This window comes from Anser brachyrhynchus, assembly GCF_964034855.1.
Source record: "Anser brachyrhynchus genome assembly, chromosome: 3".
Classification (NCBI taxonomy): Eukaryota; Metazoa; Chordata; class Aves; order Anseriformes; family Anatidae; genus Anser; species Anser brachyrhynchus.
In genome coordinates this window covers 98522154-98548456 of record NC_137696.1, presented here as the reverse complement: position 1 = coordinate 98548456, position 26303 = coordinate 98522154, and the positions used below count along the sequence as shown (strand labels likewise).

Sequence of the window (26303 nt, the reverse complement as noted above, 5' to 3'; positions counted from 1 at the left end):
AAATAAAACAGTACTGAATTGGGCATTATACTCTTCAACTGCAAGAGAAGTTTTGTGTTCCAGACCAATCAAAGTGACAGAGACAAAGAAGAAAACATGTTTTATGTTATAAATGGGATGAATTCCTTCTCATGGATCTTATAGTCTGGCAAACCAGCCATCTCTGTTCTACAATGGTCAGCTGAACCTGAATGATGCCAGTATTTTAAGGAAAATATTAACCCCAGACAACTTGGCTGTTTTTGCAATAAAAATGCTAATTCTTTCCGTGTGAAGAAAAAGGCTACTTACAATGCATATTAGTAGGGTCAATGAATGATAACATAAAAAGGTCATAGCTATCTCAAAATGTCCTTTCTCTTAGTACTTACATATATCAATGATACTGCACCCTTTTTATCTGCTAGCTGTGTAAAGTCTAAATTTCTGATTCATATAAATCCTGTCCCCAGTGATCTGAATATTGTGGGTTTTTTTATCCTTAATATTTCTATAAAGACACTGTCAAAAGACCTAAAGAGTATCGCAATAACGTTGAACTTTTAATATAATTCTTCTCAGATTAAGAGGATTTTTACCACATGAAGCAATGTTTGTTCCTATACCTGTTAAAAATTCTCATGCTCTTAGATATGGGAATAAACAGTAGCTTTTGTGTTTTCAAGGCTGAACTCAGGGAATTAACTGTAAGTTTTTGATAGTTTCAGTGAAGGATGTATGACTAAAACATTATTCAGTTTTCTGCAATCACCACACATGAGCCTGGGGAAAGAAGGAAATAGAGGATGAGTGGAAAGAATATAAGGCTTTCTAGTTAATTGAAATGTCCATTTGCAGTCAAAATGTTTATCTTTTATGATTCGTAACTATGCTTGGGATTTTTTTTTTCTTAATTGGAAATACTTACCATAATTTAAGAAACGTATTCCAAAAAATCACCCTCAGTGATAGAGACTTTCAGCCTTACCCAAACCACTATTTTTGAATGAACTTTCTTAGTTACACTGAAAATTATGAAGAGTTATATAGCTCATATACACAAACTAAAAGACAAGGGCACTATGACTTGTAAAACACTATTTCAAACAATGTTGTTTAAATCATATCCATAGTTTCCATACTAATTATCCCCAAATGTCCTAAGAAATAGAGCATCTGAAAGTAGGTCTTCATAATGTCTTGCTTCAAGGTAGGTACCTAAACTTCGTTTGCATTCACAGAACTTTAAAATTCCTTTTCCTATTACAGGAAAAAAATATTTAAAACACCTTTCAGACCATGTTCAGCCATAGCTGAGACTGAATACCTAAAGATACACCAATGAAAAAAAAAATGTAAATTGTTACAAACCTAATAAACACTCTCAAAATCTGAGTAGATTCCATTGGTGCAGATAACAGATTCAGCATGATGATTGGGCTAAGACTGCAACAAATGCAAGTATAGAAAGAACATGGGTAAGGAGGACACATGGTAGGTCCTAATCCAGTAGGCTTTCTCTGAGTTATTTCCCCTCGCTTCTTCTCATGAGGCAGTGTCTGTTAAATTCTGCTCTCTCCTCCTCCAGCAGTATTTGAAAAGTTTCTCAGGTAACAGATGAATCTGACTGAATCCAGGAGAGCTGCATACAGCTAAACCTAAGAGATTTTTATTCAAAACATTTTCTGTATTTTATATGCTTTAAGAACTTGTAATAGTTCAAAACTTACCTATGCAAAGCCCAAAATAGAAGCAAATCCTGTAGGAATGAGACCTTTTCAGTCATTCCATTGATATCTTATGTGGAATGGCCCTGCAGATAATTATGCTTAAGGAATAAAAGAAGAGAATACTAAATTTCCAACCTTCTGATCTCGAGTGGTAAATTAATAATGTCATATTTATGGAAAATGGTTGTCATGTTCTTTGTTTACATTAGGTGGCACCATTCTCGCAGATTTATGGTTTATCTCAAAAAGCTGTAAAACGATCATTCTGAAATCAAGTGAAATACCACCCTTCATATAGCAGGTACTTGACTTGCATCTTACATTATTTAGGCAAGCAAAATTACTTAGTTTCAGTGTACAAGAAATCTCCAGTACTGAAGAAATGCTGCAAGACATAGCTAGCAGGAAAATAGAACAGCCAAGGGATTTACTGGTAAACCTTGCTCTTTAATAGGCTTATTATTAAACCTGCATTGCATTTCCCATCTCTAAACAGGTTCTGTTCCCAGAAAAGTGAAAGGTAAAACCCACTTATGATTCAACTATTAAGCTGAATTATAATAATTTGCCAGGACTCACATTCTTCAGGTATTAATGGGAGAATTTCTCAAAAAAGTTGACTGAGGCTGACAATACCATTTTGTAACATATTTCACTATGTGGTTCACCCAATGTTAAAGTGAAGTCAGAACTTCTAAAATGCTTTTACAAAAGAAATGAGGGAGAGAGTAAGTTGACACAGCAATCAACTTCATTTTCCATTCAGATCAGCCTCTTCTCAAATCACATATACAACCGGCAAGGTGTTTACTTAGGAATGGTTATCCGGCATTTCTAGGTGGTACCTCAAAACCAAGAGTAGCAACGTAACAAGGTTTCCTGCTTGTGAAGAAAAGTTTATATACACATCAGCCCCTTTCTGCAAAATGCTTTCACTCTGATGTACTTCAATACCTTGACAACAGTGTTCCACGTGGCTGTAGTCCTATTCCCATGCTGTTACTCTGCCATCACAGTTGAAAATCTCAATAGAAAGAAATTCTTATAGGACTCATCACACTAGGGTTCCTGGTCTTGGCATGGACTGTTGGAAGAGAAGTACTTGAAAGCTTTAGGCTTAGTTTTGCCAAATTTGGAAAAAACATATATAGTCAAATAGATAGGAACAGATGGATGAGAACTCTCTAAACGTTTCAGGAACTCAGAGGAGATGTGGCTTTCTATTTCATTGCTCTGTCTATAGTTTAACATCCTCATAGCTCATGTAATCAGTTTTGGTAACCTCTTTTTCATTACCTAAGGAGTTAGAGTCAAATTTGTAGAAGCAAATAGATGTTATTTGAAATTTTCCATACACATAATTTTTGTTCTGTTTGTTGGTGATTCTTTGATATCAAATTTTCCCTCAGTACAAGTTCATGTCATTTATACTTACAGAGACAGGTGACCAAAACTGACTGTGACTTAACTGGGAATCAACTATTTTTTAAATCTTCAAAGGACCCAATATACAAATTTAGGTACAAGTTAAAAACAGCCTCTGAGTCCTACTACAACTAGTGACAATGTGAGGGCTTTTAATAAACCTTAAGATTTGACCCAGCAATTTTAAATGTCTTTCCACACCATTTATGTACAGATAAAAAAGCAATGATAAATTGAAATTATGACCGAGTAGGTGATTTAGGTAAAAAAGCTGTTAAGGTGTGGAAGGCCTTAAATACCAGCCTTAACTATGTTTTGGGATGACATCATGTGATGGCCATGCAATTATTATTAAATGCATCATAGTGTTCTTATTAAATGCATCGAGTCCCAGGTGAGACTGGACTGATTGCAAAAGACACTATTTTTGTTTTCTTGCTAATATTACTAATTCATATCTAAACTAAGGATGATTGATCTATTCATTATAAAAATGTTATATATCAAATGACAGCAAGAAAAGTTAGAATATATTGCAAAGAATCTTAGTACACTTTTTCTATTACTCTCAAGGAAACTGCATTGATATCAGTGTTAGAATTGCCAATGAACTGCAGTAGAATCTTGCTAAAAATACTTCTAGACAGTGAGGGCTACAAGTTCATTCTTATAATGTGTTTCTGAATTTCCCCTTATTGTCTGTAAGTGTGTTTATGGACCTGATGTAATGGGACTTTCAGCACCTAAAAAGTCAATGGATAGTGGTCACACACAGGTGCCTAACACATGGTGTTTATAAAAGTTACAAGTAATCTGTATATGTTTTCAATAAACCAAGCCACAGTAGTCCTGGAAAGCAGATTTATACATAGGTATGTGTATATCTTACACACTTACTTAGATAATAGTACCATCTGTAAAGGAAGAGAAAAGAATCAGAGGCTTTTTGTGTACTTTACTGTTACTGGAACTTTATCTATAACTATAGAAAAAGAGACATATATATATACTTGAGTTAAAAGTAACTAATATATACAGCAACACATTGCAGCAGAGAATATAGCTTATCATCATCTTGCTGCAATTTTGCACATTTACCTGAGTCAGGTAATATCAGTGGATTAGACAAGTGTCATTTATTGTTTGTCATACTAGAACCAAACACCCTTGAGGCTGAACCACAGAATTATATTATCTATATTTGGAAAGGAACTGAACAGAGGAAAGCTATGTTTGCTTCTTCTGATGCCGTGTAATACGTATACTTACATCTGTAACAGATAAAGTACAAATCTGCTTTATCTGTTGAAATACCACTGGGTCAAGGGTGCATGAAGATTAATATATTCTCAGTACTGTACTTTTAATAAAACTTGTAAAGATGTTTCATACCCTGATAGACCTCAGGTATGGAAAAGTCTATGAGTAAAACAGATGAATGGACTGAAAGCACACCATGAAATCATTTTGGGATAGCCCATTTTGGCCCTTCACACTTCCTTGTCCCTAGTGGATTATTACAATTTTTCCCTCCACCAGAAAGCCTGCTGTAGGTTTGGTACATGCCCACATGCCAGCTGGCATTACCCGGGCAATACCCGGGCACAGTTCAGCTTTTAGTACAGGCCAGGAACCATTCCCAATAAGTGGCTTAGATAAGTCAACCCCATTTTGAAAGGTATGAGAGATCAGACATAAGGGCATGAGTCTTGCTGTTTCATTTAACCTGACAACCCAAGAGCTGGTCTTGGCCATATTCATGTCCTGGCTACAAGGATGACAGCCCAATCAGAAGAGAAGGAGATAGAAATGATATAGTACATAGGAAGCTACGAAATATATGGCCCTTACGATTTATAACAGAAGCCTTTGAAATAATTCATCTGCCAGAGCATTTTCTGCAACTCCAATAAGCACTGCAAAGGACTTGCCCCTCTGCACCATAGTCTGGGGGTCATTACTTAGCACATCTGGACCTTCTGCAAACTTTCTTAATGTGTTGAAAAAATTGGCATATATTGGTAATAAAGAGACTGTAGAGATGTAATTTATTGTTTTGGCCTTTTCAGGCCTATTCACACCTACCATGCTTCTGCTTTCTCCAAGCTTATTAGTTGCAGTATCATAAGCAGACCCTTCCCTCCCATATCCCATCCAAATGTTCAAACTTTCACTCACAAAAAACTCCATTTAGCCTGTAGATGTTTTTAATAATAAATGTAGACACCTGCTTGTGTTTTCAGCAAGTACCTGACTGCCTTTCTAAACAGGAGTTGGAGAGGGTATAAGGAAAGTTTTCCAATCTGCTTAAATAATTATCAAAAGCCCACTTTCTTTTTTTTCTTACTATTTAGAAGTGTAGTTTAGAAGATTTATTTTTTTTTCCTGGGATTCATGTGGCAGGCTGATCTAGCTGAGTGTAAGGACAGGGCACTAAGTGTAGGAGTCCAAGGTAAAAGTCATTGCAAAAATAGCTAAAAGGAACCTGACCTTGTTATAATGAGACAGTGACTGTGCTGCCGCCAGAAACAGAATTAACACAAGGAGTAGAACAGGTGCTTAAGCACCTCATTAGTGTGATGAGTGTTTGCTGTGACCATTCACGTCCTGAGATACAGGAGAGAGAGAATAAACTTCTGCTCAAGAGGGACAGCTGCTCCCAAAGCCTGACAGGTCTGATCTCATGAAAATCCCTGTTCCCATTCACAGAGGAATGCCAGAGCTTAGTATCTCACCACACACTGCCCCAGGATGTTCAGATTCAAGAAGATAGCTACTGGGAGAGCTATGGAAGGTGAACATCACCTCCTTATTGGTTTCAGGAAAGAAAAGGGCAAAATGAACACCAATGACACCATGTATGAGCCCTGGGCTGTACCGGGCAACCTGCCGTTGGTGTCCCTGCGTGAGCATGGGTGTTGGACCAGAGAGCCTCCAGAGGTCCCTTCCAACATCAACCATTCTGTGACTGTTTTTTGAGTTCCCCCAAAGTCATTGACTGAAGAACACTGACTGTGGGGAAAGCACACATACCATGTCTGGTCAGCTAAGGCAACTGTAAGAAGCCTAACATACCAGCTTTCTCACAACTTTCCTGAATCTGTATGAATTGCAATTGACATAATTAGTAAGCCTTTGAAAAAATTTGGGAGGCTTTTCATAAAGTGGAAGGCTTATTCTTGACATGAGTGCTATCCCTCTGCTAAACAAAATCCCCTCTTCAAAGCAGGGTGGTGCTGGAGTGTTTCAAAGGCCACAAAGTATTAACATGAGCAAAATGGCACTTTGTTCCTGGGCTCATTTGTTGAAGGGGCTGAACGATTTGGCTGAAATATTATGGAATTCAGCCAGGGGCACAGGCAGGGTAGGAAAAGTTTTGGCTTAAACTCAACATTTCAAAAAAGGTGGAAACAACTAAAAGCACTATTGCATAATGGGAATGGTAGCTGTCTTCAATGGTGCCTTCAGTGGTGCATAATAAGTGGTGCTGCTAACACCACACGTAACAGAGTTCTGACCTGCTTTTTTACTTTCCGTTACTGCAGTAGGGGAAGTTTTTTTTTAATACAAATACCAGAATACATTAAAGAGTCATTAATGACCCATCCTATATAATATTCATTTCTCCTCAACTTGCAATGCCGTTTTAATTAGGATCTCAAAAAATAACAAAGAAATAAACAGTCTGAAGATATTCCTAGTATTATTCTCTCTCTGACATCTCCAATGCAGACCACAGCCCTCCCAACCTGTGAGAGACAAAGAGACATGTGGAAAGTGAGAGGTGTGTATCCTGTGTGCCAGCTAATGTTAACAAGATGTACATGCCACTGTGACTCAGCAACAACAAACCTGCAATTTCCTGCAGGCTTCAGGCATTTGACATCAGAATGACTCAGCATCCATACAGAGAGCTGAAGAGTCCTTAGCACAGTTGCACCAGAGCATCTTTAAAATAATTTTTGCAAAAATAACTGTAGTTTTCAAGGTCTCCCTATTCTTATATTTAGTTATTGCAGTAACCTTCCTGTGATTGTTTCAAAAATTAGTTACTATCACATGGGGCTGGTTGTGGCTCCGCTACTCTTACAAAACAGTATTGCATCTTGTTCTCTGAGAAATTCTTATCATACCTTATTTTCCACCAAGTCTTTGATATTTGGGGATGGAGGCAGCAGGAACACAGAGCCCACAATGGAGCTGTGCCTGCATTTCATTAGATTTTGTTCATCTACTGCTGCTTTAAGAACCACTTTCTCTCAACTTAATTTCTCAGAACTTTTCGGCAGCCTACTGAAAAAAATAAACACAAATATTCTAAGGTAGGAGTTGTCACTGAATACTGGTGAAAGGGAGCTGAGTGACATCCTACAGGCTAGGGGAAATTTTAATGCTTAAGAATGAGAAGCAAATTATACTTCTCCCAGAGAACAGCCCACCTTCAGCACCTGAACAACCCCACAGTTCCTAGCATAACCACACAGCGAGCTCAAGACCTCTAGCTCTGAGTGAGGAATAGAAATTTTAAACATGCTGAAATGGACAAGATCCCTTCACTCATGCTTACAAAGGAGGCCACAGCTACTCATCCTCAGTCAAGTCCCATGTGGATTACAAAATCACTCCACAGGTGAACTACAGTGTTTGTAACTCTTCTTCATGAAGGCATCTAAGCACTAACGTATGGACTCATATTCCCACAAATAAAACAGGCTCATATTGTGCAAAAGTCACCTCTAACAAGTTTTGACATCAGGGATTTAAAAAATAACTGAGGGCTCAAATCTGATAATGGAGATTCTTACAGTGTCATGTAGCAGAAATTGTTCCAGTCATCTTTTCTAACAGACAGATAAGGAATTGTCTCAAAAATGAATGTGCAAAAAGAACATTACCCAGGTTGCAAGGTATTTGCTGACATTTACTTTTTTAGGTGCTGCTACCCCTGTGCAGGCTCTGCCTGTGCTGCTGGCAAAAGAGATTCTGGCCAGCTTCAGTCCAGATGCTGGAGTTGCACTAGCTGTTGCTCTGTCAGCCACTTGAGTTCCTTTACCCTGCTCAAGTTAAAGAACACAAGTGAGTGTTTGAATATATTAGCTTGGCACAACACTACCTTAACACAGCCACACAGCTGGTGTGTGACCATCCGGCGGGGAATGCAAGCTAGGAACTTAGGTCAGACACTAGGAGTTAAGAAACGTCAGATAAATTACTTCCTGGCAACTTTAATTCTGTTCCCTTGTGCAATTACATTTCAATGCAGTCTTTAATTATGTAATCACATCCTATTCTTCCCCTTTTTGCCTCTTATTTTTAATGAAGAAAATGGATTCCCATGGTAGCTAAATTAAGATTTCAGAAGCAATCCCTAGCTTTCATATGCTTGACCCTGCATCCTAATTTATATTTTTTGGCATAGTTTTTTTTTTCATATGTAAGTTTAAATGGAATGATAACATCAAAGTAAAGTGAATTTAGAGTGTCTTTTACCCCAGCTTTGCAAGTGGCTGATGTAGATGGTCTTTGTTTTTCATGCATCACAAGCTTCAAACCCACACCCATTGCCTTGTGAGAAGTTTTGTTGTTTGGTTGGTTTGTTTCTAGAAGAAAAATTTTTCTAATAAATGTTGAAATGTAATCATATTTCATGGGAGATGTCACATTCTCACTGAAAATCTTGAAAGAAAATAAGACAAGTAATTGATCTGCAATTCTCACAAGGTAGCATTCCAAATTAAATATATGTATATATATATATATATATTTTAACATAAAAGTTTGGAGTTGCAAATTGATGAGGTCAGGTTCAGACTTCCAGCATTCATTTTTTCACCAAAAAGCCAAAATTTTCTTTCAGGGAAGAAAGTCAACTCTCGTAGTTACTCTGCTTCCAAGTGGTAGCTAGCACTATTTGAAAATGTTACCAGGCAATGGTAGAACAGCAGAGAACAAATTAAACAAAATTCTTTCCTCAATGTACTTTAACTTACATTTGAAATTGAAGGGAAGAAACTGTTTCTAGTTTTGTTGACTTAACCTACTTCAGCTCTTTTGTTTGTAGTTATAATGAAGTTCTGGAGGTATTGATGAACCACTCAAAGAACACTGTGTTTTTGTCCAGGCCAGTCAGTGGATCCAAAGATTGAAAACAAAACGTTTCATTTTCTTCTTGGTAATTTAAGAAGCTTTGATATTGCTGTTTCTGCTTAATGCCTGTTTAAAAGCATCTTTTTCCAACCACCACTGACCAGACCTGAAAGCTTTTTGTATTGTTCTGAAGGAGTTCATTCATTCCAGTTTAATATATTGTGAGCTAACGTGATCTGGATGTCAGATTTGCTCTTTATTCAACTAGGTGACTCATGGCCACTTCTACTCCAGTTTCTCCGCATCTTCAGCCTGTTTTTCCAGGTTTGCCTGGAGTTTGGGCTAGGCTGCCTTCAGGCAGATGTTCTTCATTTTGGCTCCTCTTTTCAGTCTTGTAACTAAGGCTAAAGTGTGAACATAAAAGAAACCAAATATCCCAGGAATGTGATGAAAAAATATGAAACTTTCCTAGAGGTCATTAACCTGTGAACCTATTTAATCAGTCAAGGAGATTCCATGCTACCATGGAACACTGGAAATATTTGAGATTTATAAAGTTTTATTATGATACAAACTTTTGGACTGATGGGCTTTTGTATTAAATTCTTTTATGAATCTTTATGAGAACAGATTGTCACTGTACAGCCCTGAGACTTTGTTATGGCTTGCACCAGACGTCCTGTGCCTGAAGCTAATAAATAGCTGTGATATCAAAATTTAAAAGGCAATACTGTGCATTCCTATGGGACTCCTCCTTTTCAAAAGCCTTTCACACTAATGAAATGCCTTTACTCTACTAAAAAGAACAGGAGTTTTATCAGATCTGGCTTGATGCAGATTGCCTATCCTATCTTGTTGTATTAGTGTAGGGGACATGGAATCCATCATACAGAAAAAGTACCTAAAAATAATCTGCTCAAGAAATGACAATTACTAATTATTTTTGTTTATCTGAATTAAATTTTCTACTGTTCACAGAATATGGCTCTTCCAGAGAACCCCTGTTGCTTTGTGGAAACATTTTTTGAGAAAAGCTTACTCTTTTTATGGTGTTGCTACAAGGGATTTTTTTATTATGCCTCTCATTTTTATTATTATGAAAATTAACATTTGTATGAAAACAGGATTTTTATTCTTTGAGATTTATTCATAAGAACACCACTTTTTAGCATTCATTTAGTGCTTTTCATCTTTGAAAAAGCAACAAAACATCTGTTAGTTACTATTTGCTATCTACCATAATGCTAGAGAATAAATGAAGTCTTACCATTCTTTTTCCAAAGAATGTTCTCCTTTTTGCCTCCAAACTCATAGAAGTATATGTGACATTGCAGTAGACTGTCATAAAAATACTATTTTCACACACATGTTTATGATAATTTTACATTGGAGATAAACGAATTCCAGGAGTAGAACTTTCACACAACTACTTTTAATGGAAATAAGGAAAAAACAGCACAGCACAGCACATAAACTTACTGACTTTTGCTGTTTTCAGACTATTGTTCCTTCCTAATGTCATGTGGAAGTGAATCTAGCATGTATGAATATGGATATCATTTGCAGAAAATACTATGAAAAATAATTTTTCCTAGCATTTAAAAAACTTTAATAAAATGTTCTAATTTTGTAGCACGAGTTGGTGCAACTTGTGCTAGAAATTAATTTTCTGCATGTATAAAACATACTGTTAGTTTTTAGTGAACAAGGTAACATTATGAAAATACCTCCATCTTTGATGTTTTTGTGTTTAATGAAGTTTCAGACACTTAAAATTAATTTACAGAGGTATAATACTGTACTCAAAACTACTGTCACTTTAATCTTCACTTTCTCACAAAAAGGTCTTGTATCCACAGTTTAATTTCCAAGTCCAGTCTACTGTTTTTATGAATACAGACTATGCTATGGAGGCTGTACAAGCCATATCATGTGTAAGTATAATGATGTTTCCTGTCACTTGATACAGGCATAATAATTGCTATTTAATCACATGGAAAAATATTTAAGTAGTTATTGGTGCTAGAAATCCATAGCAATCCGTGGATTACACATCAAAATATAAAATTTTCTTTATATTTCTCAGTACATCCTCTTATATATAAAACAAACATTTCACCATCCATATTCTTTCCATTTTCTTTACTAAGGCATTTCCATTTGAAGAAGGGTTTCCACAAGACTTAGAGGATCTTTGGGATTTTTCAAATAATTTATCAAAATCTTGCAAAACTCCACGTGTACCATCTAGTTCCAGTGGTATCAAGGATGATCTTTGGTTAGTTCTTCCTTCCCTGAAATGTTTCTGTGTGGTTGAAAGTTTTAAATTCCTTTAAATCCAGTTTACCTGCCTAACAGTTTTTCTTGGCAGTTTTGAAGCACAGAAGATGACTGAAGTGTTTGACAGAAAAACTGTACTTTTTCATGGAGGGATGGAGGGAAAGAAATTTAGTTCAAAATTGACACAAACATTTCCAAGTAATGAAAAGTCTGGTTCTGATTTTTTTATTTTTTGCCATAATGTAAACTAAGCTTCTAGGCTTATCTTTGGCCAGTGTGCCTTCTCTAGAGAGTCTTTTCTGCTGTCACGTTTGCAAAGGTTATTTGTCTACCATGTTTGCAATTCATGGTCAAGTCACCAAGTGGTGCTTTCTGGCTGTTTTTGAGCTAGGGAACACATTTCAGCAACCAGGTCTGAAAGCACACATTGATCCTATCTAAATCCCTATCAAGCAGAGACCTGAAAATGTCTCACCTTCCCACTTGAAGACAACCTGGGCCAGAACATGGTCCCTATGGACACCAGGAGGGCCTCAGCCTGGACTGTAGGTCTGTCCAGAGACTGCTCCTGCCACCATAACTAAACGTAGCTGAAGCCTATGCACATGTCTCAAGGCTACATTTTGTTAAGATGTTTTATGGAAAACAGAGTTTCTGCAAAATCTGGATGTTCCATAGAAAATTATTTCTTGATGAAGAGAACTGAAACATGGTAATTCACTTAACCATGACTGTAAAATTGTTCTTTGCTGCATAATGAACTGTAGAGCTGCTGCTTCAGGAGCCTTGTGAGTTAGAAGCTGTCATCCCCCGTTGTCTCCTGTGAAGCTTCCTGACCAGACTATATTTCCCATGATATCCCTTACTACAGTTAAGGAGCAGTGTTTCTTTATCATGCCACAGGTTTCATCTGATGAGTTTTTTCATTCTGTTCGAATTTTCCTCCCTTATTAGGCCACTTTCCTGCGGTGGAGGATTAGGGCATCCAGGGCTGAAATTCATTCACTTTACAAAGACCTCATGGCACTCTCTATACATAGCCATTTCCATGCTGTTTTGGCATCAGCGTTCAGGCACTGAGTTGCATCTCTCTGTACTCTCCCTATGGTAAATACAAGCTTCAGCTGAAAATTCTACTAGCTCCAGGGCATCAGACTGCTGCCTTGCCCCAGAGATTGGAAATAAAATAGAAAGCACTCAGTGCATTTTCTCTTGTGCTTTCTGGCACAATGCACAGCTCAGCTACCCATCTGGGCATCTTAGACCTACCAATAGATAACTGCCACCCAGTTCCCCTTTAATGTGTTCAGGACACAGCAGTCACTGAAAACCAGTAGAATATTTTAACCTGCCGTTGAGGTCTGAAGATATAGACTGCCATTGATGAGCAGAGCCAACAATTTTTTACCACTTAGGAGGATTAACAGACAGAATGGTATTTAATTCAACTCCTTTCACTGTTTAGCCAAACTAATCATTAATTCATTAATATCCACTTATCTTCTTGATGGGTGACTAGCACCCATGGTTGAAGCGCCACATATTTCAGTCTGTCTCATCACCATTTAAGTTCTGAATCGTTCTGTCTCATGTTGTTTTCAGCTACGCTGCTACTCTTTGCTTAATCACATCAATAGCTTTTCCATGGCCTCATCTCCCTCCTCAGCGCCCTCCCAGCATCTGTCTGCACAGGCTAACATTTGCAGTCTGAGGTAGGCTAGGTTTACCACTTCATCTACGATACTGGAATCTTTGCTACTCTGGAAAAGCCAGCCACAGCTTCATCACTCATTGCTTCTGAGTATACACTACACTTGATCTATAAAAGCCTTGGAAGGTTCTTGAGAACTGGAGCTGCTGGCAAGGCGAGTAAGTGGCAGTCACTCCCCGCCCCCTCCAAGAATTCACATTCTGCAAGGGGGATTTTCCTCTCATTTAAGGCTGAAAACATTCCTGAGAGGAACAGTTTGTCCTCAAGTTGGCATAATGTTGCACTAAACATTTGCCACTTACTGTTCTGCAAGCTGTTAAGCTTCCTGTGAAAGCAGTAAGATACCACAGAAGCACTCTTTTGTAAACAGAGTCCTACATCATTTTATTAAAGTACTGTGGCAATACTTATCTGGGAACAAAACAAGGGGAAGTTGCATCAGTATGTGGGCTGCAAATGGGGCAAGGGGAGCTATTATCCTAAATTAACACAGAAAAACAGATGACATTCAACCAGGAACCCTTCCTTTTACAAGGAACAGCATGCAGAAAGAAAAAATACAACTCTCTTATGCAAAGCATAGAATATAGGATAAACAGACAGAGAGGAAGGGGTAATTTGGGAGTAGTCAAGACACAAAAATACAATGGAAAATAAAGAGTAGAAGAAAAACAATGAAAGTTTCAATAAGCTTTGTAACAGACATTAAAATGAAGGAGAAATGCACTTCTTACAAAGACTCTGGACAGGCATTCCAAGTGAGCAAGAAGTCCCTTATTTTCTCACAGTATAAGGTCACCAGCACCCTACTGAGCAACCCGGACCCCTTGCCTGGCTAAGGTCATTGGTATCTCCTTACTCACTGAACTGTAGAGCTTATTTTCAGTCTTGAATCGGGACCCTATTTGCTATGCACTTTACAAGCCCCCTACTGCTAACAACCTAACTACAACACAAGAATTAACAGATACACACAGAGGAACACCACTCAGTGGATCTAGGTGGTCCTTTCCAGCCTAACATCCCCTTGTAAATGGGAAAGCACCTTGAAACATCCTTGTTGACCGTGACAGACTGCGATCAAAGAACATCTGCACCCACTCTAGCTGCTGATACAGTATTTGTAGGTTACTGATTTTCTAAATAGATCCCAGGAACTGTAGGAGAATGAGTCCCATACTCATCTACGTCTCTGGAAAAAAAAGGATCAGGCTGAACCTGCTCAAGAGATGGCAAGTAAGCAACGTGCTGGAATAAACTGGTCAAAACACTATGCTTCTTTATGGAAAATTAATTAAACATGCCTAGAACTTCTCTGAACCTTCTGATACTCAAACTGGCTAGACCAGAATGGCCTGTGTCTGCACTAATGACAACTCTTTCTCTCCAAAGCACAGTTGTTGCTTCCAAACTGCCCCGAGGGAATTGCCTCTGTTCTGCACTAATTCCTAAGAAGTGCCCAAGAACTGCTTGGAGGAGTCCGAGCTGATCCAGCGTGAACCAGGGACCAAGTTAATGATCTAGCAGTACAGATGACTGAGTTTCATTACTCTAGAAGATTTAGCAACAGACACCACCTGTGGCACTAACCTGATAGAACTCATGAATTAACAGGAATTGACAGAAGGAGAAAACAGTGCTTTCAAGAACTTACTGCAAAAGCACATTAATTGGTCTGCAGAGCTGTATGTATCAGCAGCAGAAAACAGACTGATGCTCCAGAAAGGAAGCTCCTGAGAAGGAGCTGTTGTTCAGCAGAGTGCTGCTTGGAAGGGCAAACTCAGGTCTATGAGCATGGAAACTATTTTCTTTTGTCTGCTCCTATTGCAAGGCAATGGGTTTGCTGAGTGCTGAGGGGAAAGGCTGAGGAGGGAGACAAGGGCATCCCTATTTACAAACAGACAAAATTGCACAAGAAGTGCCTGGACTTACATAAGCAGTTTGTCCTTCTGGTGCAAACAATCCAGCTAGACCACAAATATCAGATGAGTGCTCAGGTGAAAAGCAGTTGCAAGTCATTGTTCTGAGAAAATGCTCTGAAAAGGAGAGCCCAAGGCCGTGACATCACCCACAGACATCTGCAAACCAAGTCTGGGTGCTGGTGAGTCACATCATGCATAAAGCAGCTGCATTTGAGAAGCCCTTCACAACCAAGGCCAATAAAGTTTATTGTTGTTAATTTACAATTAACTCAGATTAAATTGACGTAATTGGGAGAATCTGACTCATAGACTTTTCATAAGTCTATTTTTAAAACCTTATCTATTAAATAAATACATTTTCTTTTTCCAAAATGACATAATTCATCATTACCTGTCTTTAAAAGAACCAGTGTTGCTTTTCACCCAGTAAAGGAGCTAGACCATAGGTTTTTTACTAGTTGTTCTGTGTCTGGTCTGAGAAACTAATCACTACCCTTAAATTCTGCCCCAAATGGTCTTTAATGCAAACTAATGGAGAAGGTATGATTTAATATACGTATATATTTGTGTCTCAGATGTGTTGTAGCACAACTGAGGACACCAAATCAGATCCTGCCTTACGCCACAGCTGGGTTTACGTATAAAAGAGACCAGCATTTGGTCCCCTCCCTTGTGCTGGGCAGCCCTCTTTATCTTCCTATAACAGCACCAGCTCCAATTCCAATCCCTTGGGTCGCAGGATAAGCCCCACACCACTTGTTCTGTGTCACGGGGAGCTGCTGCAGGGCTGCAGCCGTGTGGCAGCCGAATATGGCTGTGCAGCAGGTGGCAGGATCAGGACCACTCTCGGCTGTACGAAGAAGGAGTCGCTAGGCAACAAAAGTAGCTATGGTTACCTGTATCCGAAACGAACCACGGATTTCTGTGATTAGTCATTCAGCTGGAAAAACCTGGAAAAAACACTTCTTTTTTTTTTTCCTTGATGAATGTATCAAAATATAACACTGCCTCTGCATAAATATTGTTGCAATGACAAGACACAATTAAATAGATCTTACTTTACAGGCACTTGCTTGCTCCGCCTCGGATTTTATGCAGGACGTGGGCCATTTGCTTTCAGACGTTTGGGGCTGCAGCTTTAGTGACAAGACCAGACCTTTGACCAGGGATCAAGTGCTTTTAAACTCTGCTTAAGGGAAATATCCTGGAGAAGCTACAGGAGAAGCAGCAGATTTCCTTTGCCCGGTGAGACTGGCTATTCCTTCCCCAGGAAGCTGTCACTGGAGTTCATTTGGTACGTGAGATTGTTTGCTGATTAATATCAAAGGGCGCCAGCAATCATGTGCCCACACTAATGCTCTCATGCGTATCATCTTACACACACTGGAGATTTCCATGAGGCAAAGGCAGCTCAGAGAAAGCAGCGTCCCAGAGGCCTGAACCCAGCCTTGGCAGCAGGGACAAGGAGCAGCCAGGGTCACCAGCACCTTCCCTCCAGCGACCACAGGAGCACAGTGTTGTGGAGTACACATCTTCATGACCTTAACAGAGCCAGAAGAACTCCCAGACCCAGCAGTCCCTGGCCGCTACACCCTTGAGCAAAATTCCTTCCCAAGTCCAAAGCTGGCAATCCATTTAACCCCGTCTGCACTCAGGTGTCTGGCTGCACACATCATGTGAGGTGATGGGAGTAGCAGTCTCTTTCCTGCCTCTTCTTTCACCTGGAGTAAAATGGTCGAGTCAATGAAATCAATCTGCAGTTAACACGGACATTCACAGGAGCATATATTTTTCCTTGCACAAGTGTATTCAGGGTGATTCTCTCAGCCATTCCTTATAGGGGCTTGTAAACAAATTATTGATTCTTGGGTGTTTGGGGGATGTTAATTAGAATTTGAGTCTACGGCAACAGCTCTCCTTACTTCATCAGAAGAGAATGAAACTAAGGAGCTCAACTGGTAATAACAAAGTAGTATTTCTTATAATCTGTAATATGTTTGCTACTTTAAATATAAATGTAAAGCAATAATCAAATGAATTAATGATAATACACATGCTATATATAACCTACCTTACTTTGATTAAACTAGTTTACTTTGTTTACCATTGGAATGAGGAAGTCCCTGCAACTTACTTTAATCTACTTATTCAGCTCCTTTATTAAAATCATGCTTTTCAGCTGTGATCACTAAGCCAAATAATACATGGAGTAAGCAAAAAGCTTATGAAAATCTGTATAAACTATTTTGATCGGTCTTATCCAAAAAAATGAATTGGGCTTCAAACAATGGGTCTTTTTTTTCTATGAAGCCTGTTAGGAAATCCCACTGCAAATATTTTTAAGCTTTAGTGGTAGCTACTGGGGCTTCCACTTCTATACTAGAAGCATTAAACTTTATTTACTTTGTGTCATAGAAAAAGAGAGGAGAAAGCAGAAAAAAAAAATTGTCCAACTCAGTAGTACATTTGCAATAGTGACGCTATCATAAACTGCACTTTGATCAATCTTGTGATTGAGCTGCAGTGATATTAGCTTCCTTGGAAATAAGCTTTTGGGAAGAGCTCCATAATTTCATAGATTTTGCTTCATGAAGCCTAAATGTTTATGCACATCTCTACAGTTTCCTTGCCAGCTCTCTCTCACATTGTTACACAGTTAGCAGAGATGCTGATAGAGCTGTAAAGAAAAAGCCTTGTTTCTCAATCCGAGTAGTGAAGAACGGAGGGAAGAAACATAAAAGTTTGGGCCCCAGCAATGATTTTTTTATTGGAAGTGCTGCATCAAGGAAAGAGAAAAGTCTTGGACTAGATAGTTAGAAGTAATATACCTTTTACTGAGGTGACAACCAGCTCGAAACAACACAGAGAAAGACTGGAACAAGACGCACTGTAATGGTGCTTATTATCAAAACCGATTCGATTTACAAGTGAGCCGCAAATCTCATAACAAATTTATTTTCACATGACTGCCCAGACTTTCTCTTTTAGACTGGCTCAGAAATGTCTTGGCCTTTCTCACAGTGCTACTACATTTCTTCCAAACCCAGCCAAAAACAGAGGCACTGCAGAATGCAAGAATGAAGGAATAAATTATTTACTCAGTAAAACAAAATCTCTCCCTGAACATTGAAGCTAATAAAGCTTGGTTTCCTATAAATTTGTGCCTTGTGCTTGATAGACTTTGGCCAGGTGTAAGCACTAGAAACACTATTTTTCACAAACTGTGATGTCTGAATGAAGTTTTTCTTTCTAGGTTCCAAGTTTCTTTTTCATTTCTATTCTAATAGTGTATAAATTTCTACAGCAGACTTTAATTAATAGGATTTCTCCCCTCTAAGTGTTCATTTATTTGCAGAAAACCTTTTTTTTTTTTTCTGTCCTCAGTCGTTTTGTCAAATGAGGTAAGAATCAGACAGGAGTTTTAAATTATCAGAGAGTATTCAGGAAATCATATATGCATAAGTAAGCTTAGCACATACTATTGCCTAAGTCTCATTTATTTCTGTCTAACAAAAAAACAACAACCAAAAGAGAGAGAGACAGACAGACAGACAGAAAAAGAGAGAAATTCAAGATTGATTTGACTGCATTAAACCAAAGCTTGAAGACACACAAACCTGCGTCTGTGTTGTAAAAGATTCACATCCAGATTTAAAATGTAAGGGTTCTTGGATCTTGGGACCTGGAACAGCTCATAGGACTCTAAAAAATTATTTAAAACTCTCTTTGACATTGTGCCATTATCACCTGGGAAGTTTTTGAAGATAGATTCTTGGTTCCGATCTACCTGTGGCTGTTATTAATCTTTTTGTATCTAAACAATCTCTAAAGGGACAAAAAGCTACTTTCTCCCATTTTCTCTTCATTATTAATCAGTCTGCTGGAGTGTTGGAGCTGGCTGTGAATGTTAAGAAGGAGCACATTTTAGCTTGCTAATGAAGTCAAACACAAGTATTTTTGCAAAACCCTAAGATATATGACCAGCTTTAGAAGAATATTCTGAGGTGATAAAACCAGTTCTTTATAAAAAGGGATGCTGAGCCTTTCTAAAGGGGAGCACTTTTGTTGTTTCTGTTCTGTCTTGTTTTTATGTCTTTTGTACGACACTGCAACATTTATTTTTGAATGCATGGAAGTGCACAGCTAGAGCATACCGTTCATAACAGTATCTAGTACAAGTGTTTGTACATTTCAACCTGCATTAAATGGACCATATCTCACCATTACTGAGCATGTGGCTGAGCAGAAAATAGATTTCTCCCCCAAGAGAATGTCTGTAATTGTCTGTTAGTTTTGATTTTTTCTTAATAATTTATTTCAGCACTTAATATCTTTCAATTTAATAGGCTCATATCTGTAATAAACTGCATCTGTTTTCACAACATTTTCCCCATGGGTTTAAATGAAGTCTATCAATATTACACACAGATTGTGAAATAAGGCAGTTAATGGAAAGATTCAAGTGGACTAAAGTCATGCTGGCTGTAATCTACCCCACCTCCTTACAGTCTGGATTTGGGGTCTGATAGTTCCTGGACTGGAACTGATATCTCACCCTGCTGAGATATCCTCAGCTGCAACTGTTGCAGCTGCTGGGCTGGAACAAGACCCTCAGACCCTTGTCTATACCCAATTTGTCCATGTTCAGTGCCTTTCAAGAGTGCACTAACTTGAGAGGGCAAACAAGAGGGAATGTGTCTACAGCCCTTTTGAGAGTGTTTTCTTCATTCTCTTTCCTGTCTGAGTTCTGCTTGTGCACTACCCATTAAGATACATGGGATAAAAAGCACAAACAGTACTGGAAACAGACATTTCCCCATTCCCTATTCATAGAATTTTAGAATAATTTGGGTTGGAAAAGACCTCTAAGATCCTCAAGCCTAACTATTAACCTAGTACTACCAAGTCTACCACTAAACTATGTCGCTAAGCTCCACATCTACACATCTTTGGAATACCTGCAAGGATGGCAACCCAACCACTTCCCTGGACAGCCTCTTCCAATGCTTGACCACCCTCTCCATGAAGAAATTTTTCCTAATATCCAACCTAAATCTCCCCTGGTGCAACTTGAGGCCATTTCCTCTTGTCCTACGGCTTGTTGCTTGGGAGAAGAGACCAACCCCCACCCTGCTACAACCTCCTTTGAGATAGTTGTAGAGACAGATGAGGCCTCCCTTGAGACGCCTTTTCTGTAGGCTAAATAACCCCAGTTCCCTCAGTTCCCTCAACCGCTCCTCATAAGGCTTGTTCTATAAACCCTTCACCAGCTTCGTTGCCCTTCTTTGGACATGTTCCAGCACCTCAAAGTCCTTCCTGTAGTGAGGAGCCCAAAACTGAACATGGTACTCAAGGTGCGGCTTCACCAGAGCCCAGTACAAAGGGACAATCACTTTCCTAGTCCTGCTGGCCATGCTATTTCTAATACAAGCCAGGATGCTGTTGGCCTTCTTGGCCACCTGAGCACACCGTTGGCTCATATTCAACTGGCTATCAACCCATACCCTCAAATCCCTTCCTGCTGTGCAGCTTTCCAGACACTCTTCCACCAGCCTGTAGAACTGCAAGGGGTTGTTTTGCCCCAAGTGCAGGACCCTTCATGTGGTCTTGTTGAGCTTCATATGGTTGTCTTCTGCCATCAATCCAGCCTATCCAGATCCCTCTGTAAAACCTTCCTACCCTCAAGCAGGTATTTCCTTCAAAGGAAACTCAGAACAGGGAAACCCCAGGGTGATGTACTTGCCTGCCGTGAGTCCCTCAGTGACAGAGTTTCAGCCGTTGAACAAAGAGTAGAATTGGTGACCAGGCTGTTCCCAGCATCCATCTTGATGAAAATGCTTCTGAAATCTTGGGAAACGTCTACTTTATCTTCAGAAGTCAAAAGCAGCTTTGCCTGACATAATGCAGTGGAAAATTCCCAGAGATTGTTCTACTATAGGTGCAAAGTAACAACCACCCATCTAAGATATTTAGGAACAGTATGATACGGTAACAAATTGATCAAGCATTTTTTTCTGTCAATTGGAAAATATTCTGTAACTCAAAAAAACCCTTAATTAGGCAACAGGAAAAAAAAAAAAAGGAAAGGAAATTATGTCTGCTTCATTACACGTTTGGCATTGATTGCAGATGTGTAACTTGTTCTTGGCCTTAATTTACGTAGGTGACTGTCCTTAGCAGGAATATGTATGGCATCCTGTAAGAGCTCTGTCTGACTTAGCTCTGATGTGATTTTTCCTTTCTCTATGAAATGCCAAACAAAACCAGTAACTGAGTCAAAGATAGACCCTTATGCTTGATAATTTTCCAAATTCACTCTATTTTAGCTAACTTTCTGAAATACTTTTTCTCTGTGTAATTCTCTTGGAGCTTTTAAAGTCACTAAAAATAATACAACTGCATCATCACAAGTACCATCTACCCCAAGGCAGCATATGCTGTCCTTGACATCTGTAGTAGCTCACAGTAAATTTTTGTATATCTTCTGTAAACAGAAAGTGCTAATGCAGCTTAACTGAAGGAAATATATTTAAAAGCTGATAAGTCAGATTGAATGTTCATTGGGATTTCAGTGAAACGTGAAAGATTTGATATTTGTGCTCATATGTTATTCCTTGTAAACACAAGTAGCACACAACAGAAACAAGCAAATAGTCTAATTTTGTATATGTAATAGTAAATCTGATGTGTATTTATACCTATGAAATATTCAAATACGCAAAGAAAAAGAGGGGAGGGTTGGGGGGGGGGGCGGGGAACAGTTCTCCCAACACAGCCATCTTAAATTAGAAGACAGACCTCCAGATTTAACTTCAGTGATGATATTGAGAAATCTGGAGGAAGAAGAATTGGCAGTTTAAATTTGTTTTAATCAAATTGCAAGATAATTATTGTTTAATATTCAACTTTGATATATCTTTTTTTTCTGCTTGACATGTCTTTTAAGCTTTAAGTATTCCAGAATTGTTCTCAATGAGAATCTGAAAGCATAGATTACTCATCACCACCTAATTTTCTAATGTCCACAAATAAGTACATTTTTATTCCTCTATATAGTTGTACCACATATGAAACAAACATAATAATAACACAAGCTGCTGAGTGCAAGAAAGCAAAAAGGTAGTATTACAATGCTGTCAAATTAGGCAACAACAAGCTTTCTTTTAGGTGATTGACAACATTTTCAGTCCCAGGTTGTCTGATTCTGGCTGTCTGTGGGAGGTTACTGAGCCCACAACTGTTCTGTGGGAGGTTACTGATCCCACAGCCCTTCTGTGGGAGGAATCCTATGAGCAATCCCTAATTTACTTCAGGCAAAGGTGTTTGGGTTAGCACACAGTCTTGTATCATCGTTATCATTGATTACCTCATTGATCTTGCCTGAAAGTAGATTAGAAAATGAATGCACAAGCCTTTCAGCATCAGTGTCATAAAACACCAGATGGTACATCTGGAGACAGTAATGACATCAGCTGACACACGTATATTCAGAAGGGAAGTTTTCCTGTAGCTTGTATGGTGCCATTTAGTTAATACACATTCCCCATCCAAAGAGTCAGAATTTTGTACAGAAAGAAGATTTATATTGGAATGGGTTTTCACTACTTTTTAGAAGTCAGTAAAGAAAATCTTGTTTTGTTAAACAATCTTCTTTTACCCATAAGCTTTCTAGAGGTATTTTTCTTGTTTTATTAAGGCAAATAGAAGCTCATGTGGTCATATTCATAGGCTGCAACAGGACATGTAATATGGAGTTTCCATTCCAGGAATTAAATGGTGGTGCACAGTTGAGGTTATCGTTTTTCAAGACACCTGCACATGAACCCACATCCAGGCACAAAGAGATAGTGAACTTCAAAACCCCAGGCAAACAACAGGGTATATAGCAGAACCAAGCAGTCAGCACTATTGATGCAGAAACTGATTAGCAAAAAGCAAAACAGAAAGCTGAAGAAACATCATTGGTTCTGAAGGTCAAAGAAATCACTTCAGAGCAGCTTTCCCTCTCAGCCAGACCTGGATATTGAATTGCTCATAAATGCTTCTGTCATTGCAACAGACACATTGTTTTTCAACATATACTGAATACTCTGCAGCAAATCCTACTCATAGTTCATTTTGATTCTAAAAGTTATTTTCTTTCACCTGGAAACGTGGGGTTTTTTGGTTTTTGTTTGTTTGTTTTCCCTCTCATGTTTCAACATGAAAATATTAAGTTACGCAAAGCAAATAATTAAGGAGTTAATAATAAGTTGTGCTTAAGCATAGCATGAGTAGAAAAAAATGTCTTTTTTTTAATAGCTCTCTCTTCTTTGTTCCTTTTTTCTTTAACCAGCAGAAGGTTGCTCTCTGCAGAGCTGTTTTATATTTTGCAATTCCAGCAAAAATTTCCCTTTAGACTTATGATTGTTAGCTACAAAGAGAGATGAAACACAGATATGTTGCATCATCAAACATGATTTCTTATCTTGCTATGTAACATTAATAATAACTATTATTATTTATGCCTTATAGTTGTTTCAGTTAAGCTCTATGTTGCAAGTGCTGTACAAGTATAAACCCCAGTTTCTACCCCAGTACAAGTTTCTGGCCACAATAAGCTTAGCTCAATGTACTCCCATAAATATAATGAGTAGTAGAAGAAAATGGAAAAGATGAAGGAAGTTAGAGTGCATATTAACAGAAGGCAGCAAAATACATCTGCACAATTTTGTTTTAATTCTTCAGTTGGAAATAACACCTAATTATCAGAAATCCCCTTTGGCTGTTTATCTCCACTAATACATCTGGAACACTGCTTCAGCTCAGCATAAAATTCAACCCACATAATTATTGTTTTATTTCTTTGTCATCAAATATTTTCTCGTAAACACAATTCCTGTCACGGAATTTAAAACAGATACGATTTTCTTAATTATCCTAGGATCTGACCTAGCTTTACCCAAAGTCACCTCTGCTTACTGGCTAAAGCATTGCCTTATAATAATGAGAAATACATACAGGTCTGTTATTTCTGAAGACAAGCAGCCACGGAACAGGAGATGTATGGCAGATATTCTGCTCTTCTGAGATGAGCTAGGAACAATGGTGTCTCTGGTTGAGAAAGTCTTTCTTAAGTCTACATATCTGTGAATTTTGGAGGCAAAATATATATTAGTCAATAAATAACTAACATGTAAGGAAATACTTTCTTAAATATAAACAGTATTTAAAGTATTTAATTAATACTAAATATAAAATAAAACTAATTAAATATAAATATAAATATAAATATAAAATATAATGTGTAGCTTAAGTATCTGGTCACCACAGAAACTTCTGCTAGATACCCTAATTTTGCAAATAGACTATAGAAAGAAGTGGGAATATAGACTATGACATTCCCCCCAAAATGTTAAAAAGATGTTTTCAGAAGTCAGCCAAGAAGAATCACAAAAATAAAAGGCGGCGGGGGGATGGGTTGGGGCAAGGCTGGTTTCTGTTTTGGAGATTTGGTGCCTCTCCCAACCGTGTAGTTAAGTTCCCCTACCCCCTGGAGATTAAAGGCAGACTCACCTGTGAAGGCTTTGTTTTCAAAGCTACACCTTGAAGAATTTGTCAGTGAGCACTGTGCTTATTTAGAACACAAAGGTTGAGGACACAGATCTGCCCTTTAAACTTTAAACATGAACATCAGTTTGATATCACATCTCCTTTAGCAAGGTGGATATGCAACCTCAGCACTCTGTGCTGCTGAGGAAATTTAAGCACACATAACTTTTGACTACCTTACACAACAGACAAGAGATTAATTGAATAAAAATGGCACGGTTCAGTATTTTTGCTGGAAATTTCATTCTACAGAGAACATAAAAGTCATTTGGCCACACAATAAAAAGCAAGAGGAAACACGACAAAGTAGGCAAAAGTACTTTCCTGGGTAAACAGAGGAGTAGAGTTCTAAACACTGGTACTTCTCCATAGGGGTTTATATATTATATCTATGATGCTCTAATATCAACAGCCAGTAGAGAAACTTTTCAAAATCCAGGGTCCTGTTCTCCAGGTGTGTGCCCTAATTACAGTGCTACAGGGTGAAGGTCCCTCTTGTGTTTTGTATTCACAGCCCAGTAAAATGGTCTTCTCTTCTTCTCCAAATGCTTTATTTCCACAAAGGACATGAGCAGAATGACTTGTTCATGCCACTGTCCACACTTGACTGAGAGTGGGCTGCAGCAGAATAGATAGAAACTATATTTTTCTGTGATAAGCACAACTTTTCTATGTCTAAAGAGCACCAGTCTTTTAACAACTTATAGGGTAGTATTAATAATAAATGTCCTGAAATAAGAAATAATTATGACTATTTTTTTTGGCACTTCTACTTACTTTATGCTCTTGTGTTCCATATGTGTAGGCATTACTCCCACACATCATCCACAAGGTAAATAGGTCTGATATACCCACATCAGCTGTATCTGGTTGAAGGACAGACAGTAAGGGAGCTTACTGCATCATTCCTCACAGGAAAAGGAAAATCCCAGACAAAAGCTAATCTTATGATGCTGGGCCCTAAAAACCTCAGTCTCTGTTATAGTTACTTTTGGCAGCAGGAGGATCGAATACAGTTTAAAACTTGGGAATGGACAAGAGTCCCGTGAGTAAATAAAAGGAGTAGCTCTACAGTCAAGGCCAGCACAATCATGGATATCAGATGACATTAAGGGAACCAGGAAACCCAAAAGCTAGCTTGTGTACTCCAGAAATACCAGTAACCAGAACAAGGGCAAAAGTTACTCAGTTTTAGATTCAAATTACTGCGAATAGAGATTTGCCAAGCTACTTGGACATGTAATTGGGTTAGAAAGTACTCCTCTGTATAAACTTTGGGGATTCTGTGTGCTTTTCAGAGTGAAAAATATAAATGATTTCTTACAGGTCTCCAAAATTGTTCCCTGATGAGAATCAAGGTTGGTTTTTGTTTTGTTTTGTTTTGTTTTGTTTTATTCTATTCTATTCTGTTTTGCTTCTGAACACAGTATGCATACCTACATCCTGCCTATACAAAGGCTGTTGAAGTCAGCCTGTCAGGCTGTGCTAAATGAGAGGCAAACACAACTCTGTGGTACATGGCTGTGGACTTAAATGAGAACGGGTTGTCTCAAGGGAAGAACATTTCATGGCTGAGTT

At 38.4% G+C, this 26303-nt stretch overlaps 2 long non-coding RNA genes across 3 annotated transcripts; one reads left to right on the top strand and one right to left on the bottom strand.

Moving 5' to 3' along the window:
* Positions 1-1369: 1369 nt before the first annotated feature.
* On the top strand, positions 1370-17761 carry LOC308191929. Of its 2 annotated transcripts, none has more exons than XR_013948398.1 (2): positions 1370-14996; positions 16200-17761. It is a non-coding gene; the product is annotated as an uncharacterized lncRNA (long non-coding RNA). The 2 variants fall into 2 exon arrangements; XR_013948399.1 differs by having other exon boundaries at positions 15874-17761.
* On the bottom strand, positions 5795-24609 carry LOC308191930. Its single transcript, XR_013948400.1, has 3 exons — positions 24464-24609; positions 24135-24260; positions 5795-16855 (listed from the first exon to the last, which is right to left on the bottom strand). It is a non-coding gene; the product is annotated as an uncharacterized lncRNA (long non-coding RNA).
* Between the last annotated feature and the right edge of the window lie 1694 nt (positions 24610-26303).